This window comes from Leuciscus leuciscus (assembly GCF_965113295.1).
Source record: "Leuciscus leuciscus genome assembly, chromosome: 8".
Taxonomy (NCBI): Eukaryota; Metazoa; Chordata; class Actinopteri; order Cypriniformes; family Leuciscidae; genus Leuciscus; species Leuciscus leuciscus.
In genome coordinates this window covers 44,791,823-44,810,924 of record NC_138732.1, presented here as the reverse complement: position 1 = coordinate 44,810,924, position 19,102 = coordinate 44,791,823, and the positions used below count along the sequence as shown (strand labels likewise).

General features: G+C 40.1%; 1 protein-coding gene across 1 annotated transcript in view; it reads left to right on the top strand.

Moving 5' to 3' along the window:
* The first annotated feature begins 2,243 nt into the window (after positions 1–2,243).
* The window catches only part of cysltr1 (cysteinyl leukotriene receptor 1), a 32,138-nt gene continuing 15,279 nt past the window's right edge, over positions 2,244–19,102 (top strand). The window contains exon 1 of the mRNA XM_082177667.1: positions 2,244–2,438. The gene's annotated coding sequence lies outside the window, so the exon portion shown is untranslated. The remainder of the gene's footprint in view (positions 2,439–19,102) is intronic.

Below are 19,102 nucleotides of genomic sequence, written 5' to 3'. Positions count from 1 at the left end.
TTTGTGGGGTGTTACGCATGCGCAGTAAAGGTGAGTTTAGCATTTTCAGTCGGTTTTCTAAAGTTTCTCATCCACACTGAAACGTCCGAAGACGTTTATAAACGAAAACGCTGTTTTCAAAGGTATCCGGATTAATGTAGACGAAGCCTAAATTATCAGTAATGTTTTATTCTGAAGTGAACTAATCTCTTAACAGAGTTGCGCTGCCTATACTCGTATTGTTTTTTAGTTTTTTTATTAAATATGAGCTATTTTCACATGGACTTTGATTGAATCAAAATCTATAATATTTTCCAACAATGCACTTTTCTGTTCATACATGGATAAGATATCTGTCAGGGATATTTGGTTATGTTTGTTCTTAGTTTAGTTACTATTCACTGGTTCCTGTCTTCATTTGTTCAGTTCCCGGCTCCTTATTTGTTGTCATGCACTATAATATGATTTGTCAGTCATTTCAGCGGTTCATCCCAGTTCCTTCAGTATAGTATGTCAGTCTGTTTCAGTTGTCATTTGTCCGGTCTACGTTTAGGTTTACGTTAGCACTTGTGTTTCTTTGGTTACCTGTAATTGGCTGTATATGTGAGGCTTATTAAAGCATATTTAGCTTAATCTTCATCTTCGTGTTCCTGTCTTCAACTCTTGCTGACAGAAGGACCAAAACAATTATTTTGCAGTGAGAATTGCGGCGTTGGCCTGAAGCAGTCTCAACCTCATGGACTTTACAGTGGAGTCTCACTGTTCGTACCCATTACAACGATGAGACGCTGAAATCATTGTATTGGATCGGGGCAAACTACCAATGTCCCGTAGACCTCAAAGACACCCAAGGACTTTGCTGGAAGGAGGCCATCATCAGGTGTCTGGAGAGTGTCTACCCCTGATCCATACATCCTCCACACCCCGACCCATCCCGACACCACCCCGATCCACGGATCTTACGCCGGACTGGAAGCTTCCGCCTGCCGTGAGGAGTGAGCCAGAGCCTGATGAAGAGAGGACAGCGCCCACCATCGCCCCGGAGCCCAAGCATCTCAGAGAGTCTGACCAGGGGTGTGAGCCGGCAACACCGTCCAATGCCGTGGGAGTCCTCGTCTTCATCATCCAATCTTCATCTTCATCTTCCTGTCCTCAACCCTGGCTGACAATATCATGATGTACAATGGCCAATATATTTTTTTTTTAAATAATCATATTAATGAGTAATACAAACAATATTTTGTTGATAGCTCATACTGCATAAGGAATGAAACTAATGAGAACAAACACTTTTAACTTTTTAATTTGGAAAATATTATTATTGAGTAACCATATTGTAAAATGTATCTCATTTGACTGTAGTATGTATGCATTAGGCTAATATTTCCTTCTGTCTATTTGTTGTAGAGAATAATTAGCCTGTGTCAGTTTTCAGATTGGGTGTTGTAAATTGGCATTGCAATTGAGTTACTGTATGCTTAGTATTTATTATCAGTGAATCAAAAGTCATTATAAAGTAACTATTAAATTCATGAATTAAAGTAATGAGCGGCCATTTTTTCACTTTGCATCTGTCAAATAGAGATATTATTAATATTAATCGTATTTATTTCATTTTCAGAAATGACTGAGGTCGTCAGAAATGCCATAATGTGATTTTTTTTTAATTATGAGCTGTTTATACGTATTATTTTGTATTATTAGCTATGTTTCTTTAAGATATCTTATTAGTTTTCATATAGAGAAATGCAAGTTTAACTTGTTCAAGGCTTTGTGTCAAATGTTTTTTTTTAGTTTTTTTTTACTTTCATATGATTAAGTACAGTAATATTTGACATTAAATGCATCATACTTTGTTACTTTAGGTATTATTTGTAAGGACATGAACATGGAGGTATAACACTTTACAACACATTTAGATTTTTATTAATATTTTTCAAATAAAACAGAAAGTTGTGTAGGCTAGTTATACATCACTGAACTAACAATGAACTATATTGTGTTTGTCTCCATTAGCTTTACACATGGACAATAGGACAGGTTTTAAAATATTGCTCATTGTATTACAAAGTGACTTTAAATATTTTATTGTAGATGTCCGTGTGAAAATATCTCATATCTAAAGAAGGAGAGTCCCCGTGTGGAACAGCTGGCTCTGCAGCTGGATAGACCATCTCTAACTGTTCGTGGTTAAGAGAAATACACTGAACATTGAGGGTTTGTGTGGCTCTCCGTGTGTTCAGTTGTTCAGTTAAACATTACCCGGAAACTAACGTGCCCTGAGGCTCTGAGTGCGACAGAAGGAAGGCAGTGCTTACTCGACCCTCGTCAAACTGCGCTCCTCATCGCTCCAGCTCCAGCTCCAGATCCAGATCCAGATCCAGTCAGGGTTTATGTGGAAGGAAGGACACTTTCATCTGACCGTGACGGACAGCGACCGGAGACAGACACACATAACGGTCAGACATCGACTTTCTTTATACTCGCTTATTCTCTTCAGCATGCATTATTATTATATGAATGCGCGAATTTAAAGTTTGTATGAAAGCTGGTTTTAGAATAATCACAGAGTCTAATGTACTTTTAAAGACGTCTGAATTAAAGTGTGTGTTATCAGATGTAAGAAAGCATTTGATGTTTGTGAAACACATCCTGTTGAAGAGGCTTTGCGTGGCTGAGTATCGCTGATCTCCTCAAGAGATATCCAAGTAAATAACAACTTTATATCATTGGCACATTTTAGATTTCAGTTCTTACTGCTCAGAACAGATTCTGAACTAATTGTTTAAATGTTATAAACTTGCAAATGTAATGAAATGACAGTTGACATCCATCAAGGAAAAGCATAAAACATTATCAGTATTGAAATGCAGTGTTCATTTGTAACTCTAGCCTTTATTTGTACAGTTTAATCTCCACCCATGAATATTTTGTTATCATTTATGTTGTTTTAAAACTGTGTGACTTCATCCTGTTGAACATTTATATCTAAGCCTAAATATGTTTGTGCACAGTGGAAGTCAATGGGCTCCCAATCTTTTTCAGAATATCTGAAATATACATTTTGTGCTCTGCAAAAGAAAGAAATGCATGACAGAATTTACATTTTAAACGTTACACTAACATCTTTAAAGGTAATAATGAAATATATAAAATGGTAAGTTAATTTAATTTGATCTGCAAAGTTTTGGATGATGTAAAAACTGATCGACATGAGGAGAATCTTCTCTGCTGAAACACATTCTGTAATATAAAGCCAATCGTTAATCTAACGACTGTGCATTTGCAACTTTATTATGTTTTTAATTCATAATTGGCCATGGTGGCAACATTGTGGATCAATAATTGTGTGTTGGTTATTGTATTTGTTTATTTATTAATGGTTATGGCCAGGCATTTAGTAGTTTAACCTAATTTATTTCCTCATTCGGCCAAACTAATTACAGGCAACATCTTAAAAAGCACTGTAATACTGTAATATTAAAGATTTATGTATTTTAATTAAATACAATATTGCCATCCATCTGAACTCAGTTGTGACGCATATTTGTCAGTCAGTCAAACAATGAAACACATTATGTAGTACTAAACTAATTGATCTAAATACACAATAACCAGGTTTATCTATTTATCATCACTAGATCAAAATGATTATATATAGGCTACATTATATATAGATTGTTAGCTATAAATATAGCAGTTAGCCATATTTTAACAATATTCACACTTTTTAGATGCTTATTTTTTCATAACAGATTTATGCTGATTCTAAGGAATCTGAATGAATGCATTTTGAAAATATTAAAACCATTATTTAAAGTTAAATATTTGCAATGGATGCAAATACTTAATAATAACAACCTATGGTATATATATATATAAAATTGTATTGTGTGAATGAAGAATGCAGACTCTAAATAGCAATGACAATCACAATGAAATAGAACAATGTATAATGAAATAGAATATATTTCATGCATCTCTTGATTTAAGTTCAGTATTCTTTATTTTTTGGTCACAGTCAAACTGTCCTGGACCGAAACATTGTTCAATGTGCAAATTAACCAATAATGAAGCACAATTATCTTTGCCCTATGTTCAGTTAAGTTGAGAAGTTGCATATAGAAAATTACATTACAATTCTATGGATTCCATATTCAGCTGCACTATCAAATTATATTTTAATCAACTGTCATTTTTAAAATACATATTAATGAAATGTGCAAATATAACTGAAAAAGCAGTATTTTCCTTTAGTTACACTAACATAAATCCGTCAGGCTTTAAACATTTGTGTGTAACCGTCACGGTTGATCTGTGTTTGTGCTGGACTTTGAGTTTCCAGTTCAGTTTTCTGTAATTCATCTGTTGCCATGGTTTTGTTTTCATTAAAGAACTGCTTGCGAATAGATCTAGCCTTTTATTCCCGTCTTTAATTCAACCACTCGCTCACAGTAAACCAGTTTCTTGTCACTCAGATGTGGAAGCTTGTTTCTGCCATTAAATAGTAATTGAAAAAAATAGAATGAAAAAGTAACTTACAGTTTTTGCCCGTTGCTTGAACACATTTTGCAAAACTTCGCTCACTGTGACAAAACTCTACACACAAGTAAACATGACACAACACTGGGAAATACACCATTCACATCTGTGTCAAATTGAAACTCTACTATCAAAACCTAAACTCTGCTATCAAAACCTAACATTCCTTTGTCAAAATGTAACTCTGATGACAAAATGACACATACTTGCATCATATACATACACTTTCAGATCAGAGGGAACACACTAGTCTACTTTATATAAAACACTGCAGTCTTTGATTTTCACTGTTTATTCAGAAGGCATATTTTCAGGAGGCACATTTTCAAACAACCAAAAAAGCAAATAGGCCTATACTCAATATTGTACATTGCAGTAACATGAATTCAGATAAAGCAAAAAAATTAATAAAAAATTATCGAAAAAACACAATACTGTAAACACAGAAAATCATGGCAATTGTGCATACGTGGGCTCATGGATCCCGCCGTCTATTGGGGTCTGGCCACACGACCTCATCGACATCGCAAGCAATGTCTTCTCCCGCTAGGCACCGGGGAAAATATCCCCTTGCATGTCGAAACCATCCATGGATTGCTGTCACCTGAATGTCGCCGCAGGCCTGTTCCCTTGCCTGCAGAAGAGGCATACGGGCATGTGGTTGGCGGTCATATACGCGCCATCTCCAAGCTGAAAATAATTCCTCTATAGGGTTTAAAAATGGTGAGTAAGGGGGCAAGTATACCACTTCAAATTGATTGTGGTTGGTGAACCAGGCCTGGACCAGAGCAGCCCGATGGAAACTGACATTATCCCATACCACCACAAACCTGGGCTGATCTGGTCTGTACAACTATATTATGGAGAGCATCTAGAAATGTGAGTATATGTTGGCTATTGTATGGACCTAGTTTTGCATGATGATGCAGAAGCCCTCGAAGGCTTATGGCGGCACACAATGTGATATTTCCCCCGCGCTGCCCCGGGACGTGCACAATTGCCCTTTGGCCAATTACATTATGACCCCGTCGTCTTGTTTTGCTCAGGTCGAATCCAGCTTCATCAATGAAATTGAATTCATGAGGCTGTGCAGCTCCATCCATGGCCAAGATTCTCTGTAACAAAAAAAAACTAACTTTTTGTAGCTGGCTGATTGGTGTTCAGTTTTGCAAGTAAGTGCCTTCAGGTGTGTATTTGAGTGGTTGCAATAACCCGTTGTGTTTTGTATTTTGGATACATGTGTTTTCCAAATGGCACCCTGAGATTTCATTTTTGAACGAAGTGTCTTATGTATGAAATAGAGTGTAGTATGCAGGACCAAGTGTGTTGTATAAAGGAGGAAGTGTGTTGCAGAATTGCAACTAGAGTGCAAAGCAGTGCTTTTGTTTAAGGTATGGGTACATGTGTTTGAGGTATGGTAACAAAAGCTTCAAGTTGTGTTACTTTAGTCTAAGCATGGGTCTATAGTGTTCAAGCAACGGGCAAAAACTGTAACAAATGGAAAGCACAATGTTCAGGGACAGGGTTCATTATACAGTATACAGCCCACAATGCACTGCACTACAGTATACAATACTGAAAGGGACACATATCAAAGGAGTAAACGTGATCAGTGTGCTTCTTCTTGTCTTTGGGCATCATCTGAAACAGGTTAAATCAGTTTTGAGTGGTTGTGTTCAATCAATGACATGTTCTCTATCTGTATTTGATTGTTGCCTCTTGTGTTCTCCAGTATGGATGACGTGTGCATTACAGTGCAGAATGTGTTTTGAGAATGAGAATGTGTTTAGAGTTTTGCTGAAAAGTCTAAGTGAGATCTGTGAAATGTGTTTTATCATGTGAAATGGTTTAAGGTATTGACAACAGACTGCACAATTAGCTCAATGAGTTCAGGCAACTGAGAACTTTGTTCAGCCAATGGGTTTTAGTGTTTTAGCAATTGAGAAAAACTGTATTATCATATTATACTTTAGTTTATTATCATAATCATAAACACACTGGTTTGTAATGCAAATGATTTTACCATTTACAGCATTTTTGTTACAGTCACAGTTTCTGTCTTTATAAACCTGGTTAGTTCAGTCACTCTTCACTAGGGCTTGTGAGTCTGTGTTTCTGAGCCTTGTTCCCCGGATCTTTGTTATTTCTGTTCCCTGGATATCCTTGGTTTGGCCTTAGCCCTGGACATTATCTTTGTTTGGACTATCTGTGTTTCGACCTTTTCCTTTCCTTTGTGTATGTCTGTGGATTAACCCATTAAACTGTGTTTAGACCCTCAACCTTTGAGTTTCAGAGCAGTTACGTTACAATTGTGCTATTCTTCCTGTTATATACTGTTAGCAGCAAATGAAGCATCCGCACTCACGGAAACCAGCTCGCTTCTGTGTGAAGATAAGGTGTAAACAAATAAGAGGTTTTGACAAGGACAATTATCAAATAACACTAAATAACTTAGTGCTAAATAAATGTAACAAATGATTATTATTAATGATTATTATTAATACCATGTGCTCATGTGTTTCGTTTCTCATCTCTATCGGCTGCCGGATTGCTCTTGCATCTCAAAATGGTTTTATGAAATGAAAGTAAACAGTCAGTTATGTCTTAAGGAATTAAACAGCAGGACAAACCATATTTTATATTTCAGATCTGTGCATTAGTGTGAATGCAGCTCATCGGATCTCCCGCTGTCAAACAGCAGTGAAGATCACTGACAGCTCTTGAATGGGAAACGTTTAGATAGCCTACTCTAAAATACTGAAAGCACTCTGTTTATTGCTTGTAATGTTTTTATCTTATTTATTATTTAGGCCTACTAGCTTTTACGTTTTGAAGCTATATTAGTTTAAATATTTAAACTTAACATGCAATTTTTTTACTTATAAAAGTACTTAGAATTACATGTGAAATTAAATAAAAAAGATTTTAATAATCACATATTAAATCGCAATTGCAATATTGGTAAAAAAATAAAATAAAATGCATTCAGCCCTATTGTTCAATATTCATTGTCACCTGCTCTGTTGGGGGGTAATTCATGAGTGCATTGTCCAGCAGCATGTCTTGCTCACAGCACAGTATCGTCAATGTATTGGCAGTAGCAAGTCATGCACTCGCTCTACAGCAGCAACACTATCAGCAGAGTAGCAGATCTGTCCCACCAAACATATTAACATTATTATATCCATTGTGAAGAGGTTCGTATGAAGGAAGCAGAAGACAGGGTCGGCTGGGTGAACTCTCAAAACTCTTTATTTACACAAAATAAAATATTTGTCGTAGTCTCTCTCACCTTACCAGATAGTCAGCGTGCTTTTATGCTGTTCCTCCATGCCAATTACTGCCATCAGAAACAGGTGTTAGTCATGTTACACTGGACCACTTACTCACTGCTCATCTCCTGTCTTGTTCTCCTAAGCCCAGTTATCTCACCTCCACACACCCAACCGCACACTTCCACGGGTCCGCCGTCAGCCCGGCCACTCTCAGTAATCTCAGGAGAGCTAGCAGATGTTTCACATACCGCAGCCAATCATTACTGTAAAGGATTATATCATCCAGATAGGCAGTGGCACATGCGATCCTGTCCATGAGACACTGAAAGATAGCCTGTGCCCTGAACAACCCTAAAGAAAGAGTAACTAATTGGTGTAATTCAGTGTTATAAAAATGGCGGACCGCGGTCCGGATCCAGACAACGGCTTGGTTCCATCCAGACCGCAAGACATAATTGTGCCATTTTACCATTTCTACAGATTAAAGTGAGCAGTGCATCAAAACAACAGAGTGGTTCACACCACAAGCACTCAGGGTTGTTTGTGGTAATTATTTTTCAGTTCATTATACTATAAAAATACCCTGTAAGTTTCAAAACTTTCTTGTTATTCCAAAAACTGCTTTTATTAAAACCAAGGCCAGCAAACGACAGGATCTAAAAAGTGGAGACTTGTGACGTCACACTTCAGCTTTGGCCCCGCCCACTGGAGCGTTAGTGAACAGTGACATCACATGGCAGCTTTGGCTCCGCCCACTGGAGCGTTAGTGAACAGTGACATCACAGGGCAGCTTTGGCTCCGCCCACTGGAGCGTTAGTGAACAGTGACATCACAGGGCAGCTTTGGCTCCGCCCACTGGAGCGTTAGTGAACAGTGACATCACAGGGCAGCTTTGGCTCCGCCCACTGGAGCGTTAGTGAACAGTGACATGACAACGAGAAAAGATCGATACAGGATCAATACCAGTACCTTCCAAATGAACGTAATGCCAGGATAGTGGGTTATTTTTCCCAACAATGTGAATGTTTCGGCAGTGCATTATTTGTTTGTATTCAGTGTATTTCACTGTGGATTATTTGGTAAATTTCGGCGCAGGCTTTGCAAACAGACTTTTACGAGATGGATCTGCCAGCAACGCCACAAACATGTAATCTGTGATCAGTGATTTCTGATGTAATTATTCAAGTTCAGACAGATTATCTCTCAAAATATCGTTCAATACTGTTTATGCATCAGTAAATCAAGCCAGTGACTAAACAATCAACTTCACGTCGTTTCTCTTAGTAGGATGAAAATAATCATATTTAAACTGTGATTAAATTATATAAAGAAAGCGATCAAAGAACGTTCCCTTTCCAATCGCCCAAGCTGTCAATCAAACAGCACGAGTTTATCTGGACACTTGCCAAAACTCGTTGAAATCAATCATCACAAAATCATGACGCTGTTACAATGTACAGTACAACCAAGCTCTTACTGTATTTACATCGTGTTTGCATTGTTATTCAGTGAAAGCCAGAGGTGTAAAGTCCAGGTTCAGAAAGTAAAAGTCCTCCTCAGTATTTTGTTCCAATCGCCTGGATTTGTTAATTAGCACCGTTTCTCAGCCAGGAGAGAGAACTAATGAGAGGAATCAGCTGGATGAGTTCATGGGTGGAATAAATATATGGCAGGACTTTTACTTTCTGACCCCTGCACTTTACACCGCTGGTGAAAGCATTCGTGAGAGTGCCGAAATTGCGTTGCAATGATAAGATCTTTTCATACTCGATCAACTAGGGATGCACCGATGCATCGGCTGAACATCGGTAACGGCCGATATTTGCCTCGTTAACTGCCATCGGCCATCGGGAAATAAAAATGACATTCGCCGATGTCACATGGGCGTCAGTTTGGTTTGATATGCTGGGGACAGAGACGCATTCGGAAGTGCATTTTCAGAAGTGCTGGGTACAATGACGCATTTATTTATTTATTTTCTATGAGAAAACTCCTTTTCTCGAGAAAAGAACGACCATGGTGTGTAGCAGAAGAAGCGGCGGAGTATGCACGATCCGCGAGTGCTGAAGACGTTCTGCACGGCTTTGATGGGTGCGCAGGAGGACACAAATGGGCGGCGACTGCTTCTTCCAGTGGCGGGAGCTTTTCCCTCAGCGCCGTCAACAGATAGAGCGTTAACTGTACACACCGCCGCCGACTTGAGCTGCAAAGAAACTCTGGCCTCCCTCCTGTCAAGGACTCTTGTCAAAAAGTACGGGGAAGCTTGACCGCTCTGAATAGTGAGTGAGAGCGCGCGCGCGGTCGGGGCTCTCTCTCTCTCTCTCTCTCTCTCGCAGAAGAGCGCGTGCGCGCTTAAAATTTAATATTTTGGTATGAACATTCACCCGTGTTTTTTCCCTCATAAATGCGAACACGAAAAATAAAATGAATATTATAATGTTTTTTTTGTTGGGTCAGACAATGATTACCAAATTTCTCTCTCATATTGCTCTTCATAACAACTGAAAAAGAACTTATAAATAAGGTTATAACTGTCAACCAGAAAGTGACATTAAAGATTTTTTTTGTTTCATAAATTGGTCTGATTGAATTTGTGCTCATTCTAGGATAGTGTGATCAAGAGCCGAAAGACTTGTATGTTTCCGTGGCACAAAAGAAGGAATAAATAACAAAAAGAAAAAACATCGGCATCGGCCATCGGCCAAGTTGTTATGTTAAACATCGGTATCGGTATCGGCCCAGAATTTCCCAATCGGTGCATCCCTACGATCAACAGACTGTCCGTCCTCTGCTCAAGGCTCATCACTGCAACCTTTCATGTGATGGGAATAGTTAATGATCAATACTTTTCACGGTTCCTTAATCTCGAGAGCTGTAATAGTAAAAACATAGTAAAAGTTTTAGAGAGAGTTCCACATGTAATACTAGCTATTTCATATGCAAACATGTCAGCCAATCACAGCAGTGGGTGTTTACTAGGGATGAGCGAGTACAGCATTATCTGTATCTGTTAACCATATGAATTATCTGTATCTGTACTCGGACTGGGCGGGGCCTAACCCGGAAGTGGGCGGGATTTAACCCGGAAGTGGGTCGGATTGACTTAAAATGGGCGGGGCTTTAACCGGTATGTTATTTTAAGCATGCAATTGATAGGGGTTGATCAGAAATTGTTATATTTATTGCTGATTAGAAAACTATTTACATGACAGCATCAGCAATGAGCTTCAGATCAATGGTTTTGATCACGATAACAAACGAACTATATACAGAACAAGTTTTGCAACAATGAATACAACACATGCGGTTGCAATTATGAAGTTAAATGTAATGAACAAGAGTTTTCATCTCAACATGACTTTCTTTTTTTATGATCAGTGTGATTTTTTTCTTTTCTTTTTTTTTCTTTTCTTTTCTTTTTTTTTACACCAGGTATGTGTGTGTGTGAGTGTGTGTGAGTGAATGAGTGAGTAAGAGAGAGACAGAGAGAGAGAGAGAAAGAGAGAGAGGGGGGCAGGGGGGACTGTGTTCTACTGATCAAATAGTCCGACGCTGTTTTTCAGATCTGCATTGACTTTAATGAAGACCAGTTGTTCCACATGGCTAGGGTCTAAGTTTGCACGCTGTGGACTGACCACATTTCCAGCTGTGCTAAAAACACGCTCAGACTGGACACTTGTAGGTGGACAACTGAGATGCTGCAGTGCAAAGCGTGTAAGGTTGGGCCAGCACTGAAGCTTGCCTGACCAGTATTTCACTGGGTCATCGGTAAGGCTGATGTCCCCCATCTGCCAGGTAGGCCTCCACATCACCTGATGGTAAATAATGTGTCCTCATTGGAATAGCCGATTTCTTTTTCTGCAGGAAAGACAAGACTGAAGTGCTGCTGGTGGCAGGTGTCTCTTCTGTGTTTCTTGCAGGTGTAGCCACAGGGTCACAGAGCTCCATCCTGAGGAGTAATGTCCTCTTCAGTGCCTCCACATCAACATTGTTTGGAAAACACCTGGCCTTATATCTGGGGTCAAGGAGAGTGGCAAGCAGAAATGTGGAGTTTGCAAAAATTGGTTCGAAACGCCATTTTAGTTCTTTGCTCAGATTGGCTGCCAGTTTCCTTGCTGCTGTGCCTAACCTTTCCCTGGACTCAGCCGCAACATCTTCGCCCAGCCCCACTGTGGCATCCTGATCATCATCACCAGCCATGAACTGATCAGATTCATCCTCAGATTCCTCACCAGCATGCACAGTGGCGGATTTAGCAATCCCCCATCCAATCTTTAAAAGAGAACAAAAGAAATATGTACCGACTGAATGGTGGATAGGCAGGTAAAGCTAATGGGGAAGTAAAAGTTAGAGAGGAGAAAAAAACGTTTCCTTTAAAGGTAGGGTAGGTAATCATTTTTCTAAAAAAAAAAACATTCCAAATTTGTTTAAACTGTCTTTATATACCAATACATAATTAAAATGTAAGTACTCTGAAAAAGAAAATATAAAAATCGAGTGACTGTAGACCTTTTAATCTGCAATAAACACAGCTCATTATTTCCATTCACTCCACCCCCTCCCTTCTGAGCTCCTTCCAAAGCCACGCCCCCAAAACACATGATCGCGCGACGCCAAACGCTCAGGCTGGAACAAGACGCATTTATTACCTGAGACGAGTGGAGAGGAAGGAGCGCAGTACATACAGTGACATCATGTCAGAATCACATGTAATAAAATACCTAACTTTATCACTATGAATATAAACAAATAAGATTTCTTTTAGTACTCACTATCAAGCTAGCATATCGATAATGGTAAAGTTTCATTCGGTAACGAGCTATATTTATAAGGCAAAACTAAAAACAGGTTGCATTGATACACGTTTTTCCATTACCATCAGTTACACTGTGATGAAGATGAATTTCGTGTAAGATTCATAACATATACGGTGTTTTGCATGTAAGAGTTTCCATGATGAAAACATTGTTGACTCTAATGAAGACTAACGTACACTCCGAGTCCGGAGACAAGTACCGCATCGTCGGCTCGAGGACAGGTCCGGGGTTGAGGGCGAAGCAGAGGAGGTCGTTCAAGAGCGCGGGCAGGGTCAGAGGAAGTAGTTTTTGCCTTGTTTGCCTTCGCTGACTGCATATGCAGGTGCTTTGAGCTGAATATTTCCGGGAACGGTGACATGTGATGAGTGCACGCAGGGCAGCGCGCACAGTGGGGCTCGGGGCGGGCACGAGACATGAAGGCATCTGATTGGTTCTTTACATTCGCACCGAATGGCAGTGATTGGTCAGAGTTTTTACTGTCCTGCAGCTGCTACAGAGGTCTGATTTTTTTCATTCCTTTTTCTAAACACATAATGTATTGACTACTATCAGGATGGAAGGACCATTTCACCCAGTATAAAAAAAAGTGTTTCTGAACAGGATTACCTACCCTACCTTTAAACCCTGCATACACTTCTTTACTCCTAAACAGAAACATGTTACAATGTTTACATGGTACAATTTCTGGTGAGCTATGGTTTTTTTTTTTTTTTTTTTTTTTTTTTTGCTTGACAAATTTCACCATTTCAATTCAATTCTTGTGATTTGATTCAATATTGACTCATTTGGGTAAATATTAGGTAATGTTTCACAAGATAGGCGTTACTTTTTCTCAAGAAAAAAAAAAAAGCCCTATTGGCTGGTATAATTTAAGGTTAAAATAAGTAATATAGTACACATATTTAGCCAAATACTCTCTATAGCTTTTTTTCTAGCCAATTAAATGGCTTTCCTGAGGTAAATGTTATGTGACGATTGTTCTCCAGCTGTTTTACCTCTTTCCGCGGTTGAAAAACACTTATTAATCAATATTATGAATGAGGAATATACATTTCGGTAAGTTATACTGTATCTTTCAACATTGTTATTTCGTGTTTATTTACTATTAGCAAGAGATGATCAGTTCACGTGCCGCTATAGGAATCTGTCACGTCACATTAAAACGGCAAAACGGTATTTATTGTTTGAATTTCGTAATAGAATTGACAGAATCTGAGAGCTGAGATTTTTTTAAATATCATGATTCATAAGTAAACTTCTCAGTTTTGTCTGTCGATCTGCGTGTCCTCTTTGCTTCACGATTTTTCTGTGCGTTGGACGTTGTTGTTCCTGATCTGTAAGTTATCCCCAACAGTAGCCGTAAAAAAGTGTGTCATCTTTGGCAGCGTTCCCAAATACTTATCAGAGTCTTTTCACTTTTTTCTTTTATTTGAGCCGCTTGGGTAACTTCGAAACTTAAAATTTTCGCGTTTAGACTCGTCTTGCTCGGTTTGTGTATTTCCCAGTCCTCCTGTTACTGCGTGTTGTCTATCTTTCGCGCCGCGCACCTTTACAGACTTTTTTGCTTTCCTCCCACTTCTTCCTTTTTTCAGCACCGCTTGGGTAGCTAGCTTCGCTTCATTTTTACTCTGTCTACTACTCTGTACACTCTGTCTGTCACTCTGTACACTCTGTCTGTCAATCACGTATTTTTCTCCGTCAGTTTTTTGGCACAGCAGATCACTTTCGCAGATGCGCAGTAAGTGAGATAATGGAATAGTCCAATGTAGTGAGGCGGGGGGCCCCCTCCTGTCTGCAACACTAATGATTTGATGCCATTTTTCGTAAATGGAGTTTTAGGAATATATAAATTTAAAATAAATTTAAAAAAAAACATAAGTTAATAGGGCATTTTGGGGGCCCCTAGGTAGCTCGGGGCCCAAGGCAATTGCCGACCTTTGCCTAATGGTAAAGTCCGCCCCTGAGCATGCAGTGACCTGATGATGGAGCACAGGCCATGTAGGAGGGGGATGACCTCAGAGATGGAGGCGCTGTGTTTTGAGAGCGCCCGTGTGACCTCATCAAAAGAACTAAGAACAGTGAGCATGTCTGATGCTAACCCCCACTCATTTGGATAGATGATTGTTGGAGCTTTACCCATGTTAGACTCCTGTGTCATAATCTGCACAGCCCTGCGCTGCTCCACCAGCCGCTGGAGCATGTAGAACGTACAGTTCCACCTTGTTTTTACATCTGTTATGAGCGTGTGCTGGGGGAGGTTCAACTGTGTTTGCAACTCATGTAGTCTGTTGCTGGCTTTGCTTGAGCGATGAACATGGAGAGAAGGGATGTCACAACCCTGTCCTTCTCCAGTGCTTTGATCACCACCAAGTGAAGCGTATGGGACACGCAACGGATGTGCCCATATTGAGTCAAAGCTTTCACCATGTTCGCTGCATTATCTGAAACAACAAACCGTATTGTGACAGACTGACCAGCAGACTCTTCCCACTCTCTCATCTTTTCCTTAAGGCAGCACAGAATGTTGTTTGATGTGTGCTCAATGTCCAGCACACCAATATTTAGCAGCCCTGCTTTCCTCTGTACTGAAGCTTCCCCTACACGTTCACACCAGTGCCCAGTAAGACAGAGATATGCATGTGCGTTGTGATTGCTGGTCCAGAGATCTGTAGTGAGGTTGATGACACCTCCTTCAGCTGCCTTAAGTGACTGGACCAACTCCCCTCTCATTGCCTCATACAGCTCAGGCACTACAGTTCGACTGAAATAGTGCCTCGAAGGTATCTTATACTTGGGCTCTAAAAAGCCAACAAGTGTCTTGAAGCCTCTCCTCTCCACCACAGAGAAAGGTTCAAGATCAGTGCAGATCATTTTACCAATCATCTCTGTAATTTGTTTTGACCGGGGATGGTTTGCTGAGAATGACTGCTTTGCTGCAAATGCAGTGAGTATTGGTGAAGAGGAAGATGAATGTGAGCCCTTAGCAGCACCCAGCTGAACACCAGTGACCCAAGAAGGAAGAGGAGAGGAGGAGGAGGTGGCTGATACAGTGGGCTTTCTCATGTGATGAACATATAGCAGATGGTTATGTAGAGATGTTGTGTTATAATGTTTTGCATCTCTACCTCTGCTTAGCTTGGACTTGCAAAGCTTGCAAATGGCTCTGGAGGGATCATTTTCAGAAACAGTGAAAGAGTTCCATACTGCAGAAGTTCAATTCAATTCAATTCAAATTTATTTGTATAGCGCTTTTCACAATACATATTGTCTCAAAGCAGCTTTACAGAAAGTGCATTTCAAAAAAAATGTACATAGAAAAATACAGTTAGTTAATCATGCATTAATTTAGGGCATAACATATCGCCGGCGTCGAGTCGTCTCCTCACGGGCTTCGAGTCGTCTCTGCATGGGTGTTGGGGCATCTGAAGTTTCCATGAGAGGCTGGATACAAACTGGAGCTGACGTACTCTATTTACCTCAGGACTAGCGTCCCGAGATAACAACAGAAAAGCAGATGGGAAATAATTAGCGTAGCTGCTGTTCATAATATTAATGCATTCAATCTGATTCAACTGTAGTATAAAAGGTAAGTATTATGTGAATGCTTGGCTAAAGAGATGCGTCTTTAATCTAGTTTTAAACTGGGACAGCGAATCTGAGCCTCGAACAATATCCGGAAGGCCATTCCAGAGTTTAGGAGCTAAATGTGAAAATGCCCTCCCTCCTTTAGTGGTCTTAGATATCCTAGGAATGACCAGAAGCCTTGAATTTACTGATCTTAAAGAGCGCGATGGATTGTAGGGCGATAGAAGTCCTCTTGATCTTTAGTGGAGGAGGACCTCTATCCCCAGATGCAATATTGGTCTCAGTGGGGGAAAGGTGGGTGCTACTGCCACTGTTTTCATTGTCACTGATTTGACCCTCACTGTCCTGCAAGGTTAAGCAAACTCTGACTGGTGGTGCAGTGTCAGCTGAAGTACTCTCTGTATCACTCATTATTCTGTATCACTGATCATGAGAGAGAGAGGGAGAGAGAGAGAGGGGGGGAGAGAGAGTGTGTGTGTAGCTTAATTTGTAATATTATTTATACCACAACTACCTTTATTTTTTTTATGAAATACAGCAAGAAAGTGTCACTCAGTGCGTGAAGTCAAAAAAATGGTTAGAGCCAGCAGACGGTTTAAAAAACAAAACAAAAAAACTCCGATGACCGGCAGAGAGAGGGAGAGAGAGAGAGAGTGTGTGTGTGTGTGTGTGTGTGTGTGTGTGTGTGTAGCTAATTAATTTGTAATATAGTTTTAATTTATACCACAACTACTAAGGGTGTGACGAGATCTCGTGTTACGAGATCTCGCGAGATTAAAACGTGACGAGATTTCTCGTCGAGGTGAAACTTTAGGCTTGTTTGAGATGCGCCTTGCCTCGCCTGAAATGTATGCGAGAGTAGGCGGCTGCAGTGAGAGGAGTGAAAAAAACGCAGGCAAGACGGACAGTTCTCTCTTCTCGTAGTGGATCTGACACCTGCGAGATTAAAGATGGATATCGCGGGATTCACCGGATTCACGCTCCTGTACAGTGTTGCTAATAAACTGGATGGAATTTAAGTTCTGTTGCTTTTATATGAAAATAAATATAATGAACAAGACACCCAAAGTAGCCTACTTATTTAATTCCATTCCAAATACATGTTTATCAATCTTTTTTTCTTTAATACAGACATGTTGTTTTTTTCTTTTTCTTTTCTTTTCTTTTCTTTTTTATAAAAAATACATTGCATAACCCATAGAGACCGCACTGTTAGATAGTTTGGGAATATTCACACATAACGTATACACACAAAACATGATATCAGAGTTTTAAAATCAAACATTTTAAAAGAGAACAATACATCACAGTTGTTTAAACCAATGAACATTAAGCTGTGTCGTCAGCAAGTCGTTTCCCATCGTGCTTTTGATCAGCGCAGTCGGTGGAGAGCAACTGCGCTCGCGAGAGATTTTTGACATACGTCAGCATGACATCAGAGCAAGGCGGACCGCACTCGGACACATTTCTAACCGGCATGCATCTCGCGCTGATCACCGCTGATCGATTCTGCGCAGATTTTGCTCATCTCAAACAAGCCTTTTGTCTCGTGAGTTGTTGTGATGTCAGTGATGGAGCGTGAGGGTGAAATTAGTATTGAAGATGCCCCTGCCACTTTTAAATCATTTGTGTGCCGGGCCAATCACACACACACTCCGCGCACACACACACACTAGGTGTTTCTCAATGTCAAGGATACTTCCTTGGCAGGACTGGTCCTTCCAAGTCACTTCCTTCAGAGGCTAGGCGAGGCTCCTCTTTAGCATTCGGAGAGAACACGTTTTTCAACGGCTCTGGAACAGGCTAGCAAGTGCACGTCATTGCGTCATTACATCAGTGAAAATGAAAAACAGAGCGTTGCTATGGACGCAGTTCTGTTCACTCAGGCAATATAATCGTTTTTAAATCAATAAACTCCTTTTTAATCATATTGATTCTTTGACTGTCAAGTGTGTTTAAACAGTGCGGATCAATTTGACCCATAACATAATGGATGTATTTTTTTTTTTAAACAAATGTTTGGTAACGTAAATATACTTACATTTGAAAGCATATTGCGCCGTTAACGCTCCGACTCCGTTAACGTCCGACATTTAGAATTTTTTTGAAAAAGATATCAAAGCTCCGCGCATAGGATTGTGGGTGATTTGAGAGCGCGAAGGCTACACATATGCATCCTTTCCTGTATATGGGTATTTTTCGAACGAAGGACTCAGTCCTTGGTTGAAATTCCGAGGATCCTCGACATTGGAACAGTCCTTCGACGGATGTCAATGACGTAGCATCCTCGAAATTCTGGCTTCAGAGGATCCTTCCTTGACATTGAGAAACGGCTACTGTCCCTCGCTCACTCACTCACGCACACACACACACACACACGCGCGCGCACTCACTCGCGCACACACACTCTCGCTCGCACTCAACCCGTCGTGGAGGACCGTTAAAATTAAACATGCTTGTCTTTCTGTAGTGATGTCCTGAAGCATCGCAGACGCGTAGGTTATCGCCCACTATGACACACTATACGAAATGAAACGATCGAATCTTGTGTCCCGACGCCCGTTGTCCGAATCTCCACGAAACGGATCGTGCCAAAATCGTGCTAAAATAGTGTAATCTGAACCAGGCAGGTACTAAACATTTGACCTATCGGGCAAAGAACCTATTAAAGCACTAAGACATGGGAACATTATAGCTAACATTCACATATCACAAGTCATATCGACATCGCAATATTAAACAATGTAATCGCACATCGCAGCTTTTCCTCATATCGTGCAGCCCTGCCCAAAGGTCTCAACTGCTGCCAGAAATCATCGACATGCTTATATTCTTGAAAAAGACCATGACCATAATCTTAGGCTGTTCTGTGTAGTTAATTTATCTCTTATTCATGCTTGAAGA